General features: G+C 40.5%; 1 protein-coding gene across 1 annotated transcript in view; it reads left to right on the top strand.

Moving 5' to 3' along the window:
- Positions 1-6,000, top strand: part of SHISA9 (shisa family member 9) — a 282,506-nt gene that overhangs the window by 251,039 nt on the left and 25,467 nt on the right. The gene's annotated exons all lie outside the window — the stretch shown is intronic.

The raw sequence follows: 6,000 nt of genomic DNA, 5'->3' as shown, positions 1-6,000 counted from the left end.
AAAAAAAATTTATATATATATATATATATATATGATATATATTTGAGTGAATAATTAAATGGGGAAGAAGAGACAAATCTGCTATGAAGAACAATTCCAAATAATTTATGTAGACACTGTACTCAGAGGGGTAGAGCATAACTTCCCACTCCTTAAGTGTGGGTTATGTATAGTGACTTCCTTCCAAAGAGAATGGTGTGGAAAGAGAGAAAAATAGAGTAACTTTACAGTGGAGAGCTTTGAGAAACACTGCCTCAGGCAGCAATATTGATATTTATGACATCAATAATGATGTCATCATAGAATGTATCCTTGATATGTTGCGATGAGAATGTCACCTGATCTGTATGGTTTTCCTCCCCCAAACCCATAACTGCAGTCTAGTCATGAGAAAAACATCAGACAAATTCCAGTTGAGGGACATTCTACAAAATACTTGACCAGAACTCTTCAGAACTGTCAAAGTCATCAGAATAAGGAAAAGTCTGAGAAATTCACAGCCAAGAGATACCTAAAGAAACATGATGACTAAATTTAATGTGCTACCTGGATGAGATTCTAGAACAGTAAAAGGACATTAGGCAAAAACTAAGGAAACCTGAATAAAGTATGGGTTTTAGTTAATAGTTATATGTCAGTCTTGGTTTATTAATTGTAACAAATGTACCCTATTGGGGAAGCTGGGTCCAGGGTATGTATATTGGAACTCTCTGTGCTATCTTTGCAGTATTTCTGTAAATCTAAAACTGTTCTACAATAAAAAATTACTTAAAAGATATATTGTTCCTGTATCATTACTTCACAGGATTGATACGAGGATTTAAGGAGATAGTGCATGAAAAGTTCATTACCAAGTGGCTGGCACATAATATATGCTCCACAGGACAGCACTCTTTGACCATCTTGTGCCTTTCTGTGCAGTTCTTCCTTGTGATATGCCTTGAAAAACTTACTATTGTTGCCTTTCCTCCAAGATGAACCAGACTGGTCTAGTTTGTAATAGTTGGTATCTGCCTCTTTTGCTCTGAGAAAACTAGAGCATCATCCCAGGGTTTGTAATTGAGCATTTTTACCTTAATGACCCTATCTGGATTGCATTCATTAGTCTGTTTAGTAACTAAGATATACCACATCATAACAGTACTTACATGGTGGTTACCTTGCTGTAAGTCTGCCAGATACTTGTATATAGAGTACGTGTATTTTAACTTTCTTTGAAAATGATTGTCAAATATGTGAGGCCCATTTTCTGTCTTCGGAAGGGGAACATGGGGACGTTATCAACTTCTTGTTTGCTGACTGAGGGTCTTGATGGAACATCCCAGAACAGCAAGTCCTTGTCAGTTATTTCTAAGGATCAGAAGGAGTTGCAAAATTGTAATGAGGCAGGGAAAGTTTTCTTGTGACCTTGGGTAGAAAGTACCTTTCTACAGAGGTGAGGTGGATAAGATATCTCTGGGGCTGAGGTGTATCTAGAAGTGAAACCATACTGCTGGGAGCAGGACACGGCTGGTCCTACTGGATTCCCTCTATGGTCATGGCTATGCAAAAGAAATTATATATATATACATACACACACACACATATATATAATTTATATATAAAATATATATAATAAATATATAAATTATGTATACACATCATTTCTTTTGCATAGTATATTTACTTAGTATATTTAATATATAAAATTGATAATATATAATTAAATAAGTGTGTACATATACAAATACCTACTATATTACATAATACATAAAACATTATAAAATGTATAATATATAATACATAAATTATATATATAATTTCTTTTGCATAATATATATACTTAGTGTATGTATAATATATAAACTATATATTAAATAATATACATTATATTATATATTTGTGTACATATGTATATAAATACATACACGTGCATGGACATATATACAGTCTACATATATACATACATTCAAATAGTTATTTCCTATCTTTATGCTTCTTCTCTCAGTTGACAAGGTCAGGATTTGCACATTATAACCTACTGTTCTCTCTTCACTCGCCCTATTCTATTTTTCTTGGATGCCAACCTGAGCTTACCTCCCATCTACTCTTTTGTTTGTCCTCCTTAGCTGGATATTATGTGTGGAAAACTCACAGAAAAACTGGGTTGCCAGGGCTGGTCCATCCTCCTGCTCTGTAAAATGAAAATAACATTTAAGAAACCCAGTCGCCAATGTCTGTTTAATAATTCTTGATTGCTGCCCTGAGCCTGGATTTCAGTATTTCTGAATAATCAACGCCTGGAAGCTAGCAAAAAATGACTATCTAAAACTGCCAGAAATTTGCTTCCTGTTGTTCTGAATGTGAAAGTAGGAATGTGACTCTGGGGCAGCCTCATTTTCCTTTGTGATGGATCACTTTGTTGGGCCATCTCAGTCCTACCCACTTGCATTAAGTAACTACTCGCTGCCCCTGAGTTAGCTCAGGACTTGGGAGAAATCATCCAAAAGCAAATGCTTTATAATGGAGTATTCTGTTTAGGAATATAATTCTTTAATGAAGTGTTTAGCATTTCCCCTGGCAGGACTGGAAACAGAGTTTGAAAATAGTGGATGGGATCTGGGACCGAGGGAGCAAAGAGATGGGAGTAAGGGCTCCCACTGGATGATGGGCTTAGGTGGTGTCAGATCTGTAACTAGTTAAGGGTCTATTTCCAGAAAAAAAAAAAATACCTGCCATTAAGATATTAGTTAATTAACTTATGAAAGTCCTTGGGCATTCTTTATGCACTACTCAGTCAATTTACTGTTTGAAATTTCTACTGAAGCTCTGTAGAAAATCCAGGGCTAATGCCAGTTCCACCTTGGTGCACTCTGCAGGCCCCATGGGAAGCCTCCCTTCTGGTCAGTTCCAGCCTCCCAGAGGGATTCTGGACAACAATTGCACTAGTCAGAACTTACATTGCACGTGACAGTAAACCCAAAGCACACTAGCTTATTCAGAAAGGGACTTCCCTATCTCCTCTGCTTCTTCCCTTATTCTTTCACAATGAAGAAAGATTTTCTTCACATGGTATGGTAGGTTAAAACTCATTTGAATTCATGGCCTCCTGTCTCCTTGACTCCAAAGCTTCCCAATAGAAAAAATTCAGGGAAGGACTCTGATTGGCCCAGCCTAGATCACATGCTCACTTCTGGCCCAATCACTGTGAGGAGAAGGAGGTATTGTGATTGGTCTGACTTGGATCACATGTTCACTGTGCGACCAGAAGGGTGAGTTACCGGCCTAATTTCCAACTGCCAGCTCTTACTTACATCTCTGAGTAAGATTTTTTCTGGCCACCAGAGCTCACTCTGTCTATGAACATGTAGGTTACAAGTGCTGAGGAATTACTGTCTCCCAGAAGCAGCCCTCAAACAACGACTGATGGGAGCTGGCACATAAATACTCAGGGGCTCACTTGCCCATGGGCTGACAGAATTCTGAGACATGCAGTCAACGCCATTTACCAGAATGCCAGAGTGGGATTAAACTCCCGTTCTCCACAGTTGCCCCTTGCTGGGCATTGCACTCTATCTGCCTCTTTCTCTTTCCCATCTCGCCCCCTCACCCCTTGTCTGCAGTATTGCCTGACTTCACCTCCCAAATATGTTTGTACTTGAGTCCTTATCTCAGTGACTTCTGGGAAAACCCAAACTAAGAGAGTTACAGTGATTGGCAGCTCATCACATGAGTCAAATGGGGATGAAGCAGAGTGCCTGGAACTGGTACTTCTGAATACACAAAATAGTAGCTGTCCACTAAAATATGTGTGTGTCTGTGTGTGTTTGTGTATGTGTGTGTGTGTGTGTGTGTGTGTGTGTGTGTGTGTGTGTTGGGGAAAAAAACCCACAGAGCAGCAAACGATGAGAACTTACAGTAAATCACTTCCTATTACACCAACATTTGGGCACAAGCATGTCTGGCCTGACATGCCCAGGGGAAGCAGACAGACCTCCCCAGCAGGTTGCTCTGGAGAGGAAAATGTCAGAGGATGTGGGGTCCAGGCTACAGGGGGAGCTGTAATTTACATGAGACAACATTTCCACCATGACTTCATTAATCTTAGGACTCTTCTGCCCCAGCTGAATCCCAGCCAAAAAGTTATCATGGCAGAGAGACATGCCCGCCTCCTCAGATGCTGGCCAGCGGCTGGGCGACTTGGCTTCTGTTTGGCGATATTCCCATTAGACAGTTGGGCTTGTGGGATGGCCCATGCATGTGCAGTGATAAAAATACTCTCCTTATCTCTGTGTCTCAGCTGTGGTAACCCTGCTTCTTTCCGTTCGAGTGTATTGGTTTCTAAAGCCAAACTTATTCTATATGTCATGGGTTGAATTGCCTAGAAGCAGTAGTGCTTGAGAGAGGGGTTCAGGTGTATGAGACTCTGAGGGAGTAAAACACACACACCTCTCTAAGGTTGTGAGGGAAACAAAATAGGAAAGATAAAGGAGCCACACAGGGATGGGGATCTTAGTTTCAGATAATGTCTGGACCAGGGGTTGTCAAACTATGGCCCGTGGACCAAATTCAGCTGCCACCTATTTTGGTAAATAAAGTTTTATTGGCACACAGCCACACTGACATAATGTCTATGTCAGCTTTCTTGCTACAAGGGCAGAGTCGAGTCATCTCTGGACTGGATGGCCTGCAAAGCCTAAGCTATTTACATTCTGGCCCTTTCCAGAAAAAGCTTGCTGACCCCTGCTCTAAACTTGTCTCAACCCATGGGAGCTCTGGAGCCCCCCTTGCTCTATAAAGTTATCCCCACCTTGAGGCAAGGGCTGGTCTTAGTACCTTAGTGTCAGCTGGGCATTGGCTGTCACCCACCCTGGGTGTTGAGGATGAGGGACATTAAGCAGATTAAGCCCAGGATGGTGGCTCCCGTCAGCCGAGAACAATTTTTTGGATGTTAGGGGCACCTGTGAGTTCTGAGCAACTGACACAGTGGCTGGGAAATGGGTGCACATGCTGGTAAAGGGGATCTTTCAAGGCACTGCTAGCAACTACTGCCATGTTGATCTGGATCTCCAGATGTGCTTCATGAAGATGGAGGGAACCCTTGCTTCCTGCCTGAAACTGAGCCATAATTCTCTCACCTGGACTCTGTGACTCCCATTTCACTCTTGCCTTCAGTCCGTCCATCCCATTGTTCTCAGGGTGAAGAGAGAAACCCTTAACAGCTCAAAGAATAATTCCTGAGAGAAAACTTCTTGAACCTTTTTCCCCATAAATTCCAGTCCATCTAAGTAGCCAATATTCATTTTGTGTGTTTTTACCTATTTTTTTCAGTCTTTGCAAACCACAGCACACAAAAATATGCACAGATTTTCTTTTCTTTAAACCAAATGCCCTGTTATGCACATTACTTTGACATTTGCTTTTTTTGCCTTAACAATATAAACCATAAGAAACTCTCCAGTCTGACATGTATAGTTAACTGATTTTTAACTCTTTTTTTAACAGCTGAATGATAGCCCATCATATGTATGTATATATTATGTACCTAATACAGATGTACAATAATTTAAGCATTCCTACATTGATAGGAGTTCAGGTTGTTTCTGTGTGGTTTTTATTTTTCACTTTACAAACCATGGTGCAAAGAACAGCTCTGAACAAATATCCTCACATTCTGTTGCTTGTAGGCTGAAGGCTCCATCCCTAGAAGTGGTTTTATTTGGTCAACATACACATGCATTTTAAATTTCCATACACGCTGCCAGATTCCTTTCTGCAGATACAGCAAATCATATGTCCACCATGAGTTTATGAGACTGTCCAGTTTCCAACATCTTTGCTAGATTAGCGTCCTTCAGTCCTTTTAATTTTTGCCAGTCTCTTGGCAGGGGAGTGGCCTCCCGTTGTCCTGACTTGCATTTCCTTGACTGTTATTGAAGTTGGTCATCTTTTTATATGTATATTGCTTTGATAAAAGTAGTCCCCGCAGTGATAAGACCTTATGTTAATTTGGGGGGAGAT

This window comes from Neophocaena asiaeorientalis, unplaced genomic scaffold, assembly GCF_003031525.2.
Source record: "Neophocaena asiaeorientalis asiaeorientalis breed wild unplaced genomic scaffold, Neophocaena_asiaeorientalis_V1.1 scaffold91, whole genome shotgun sequence".
In the NCBI taxonomy this organism is placed as follows: Eukaryota; Metazoa; Chordata; class Mammalia; order Artiodactyla; family Phocoenidae; genus Neophocaena; species Neophocaena asiaeorientalis.
This window is presented reverse-complemented; position numbering and strand designations above follow the sequence as displayed.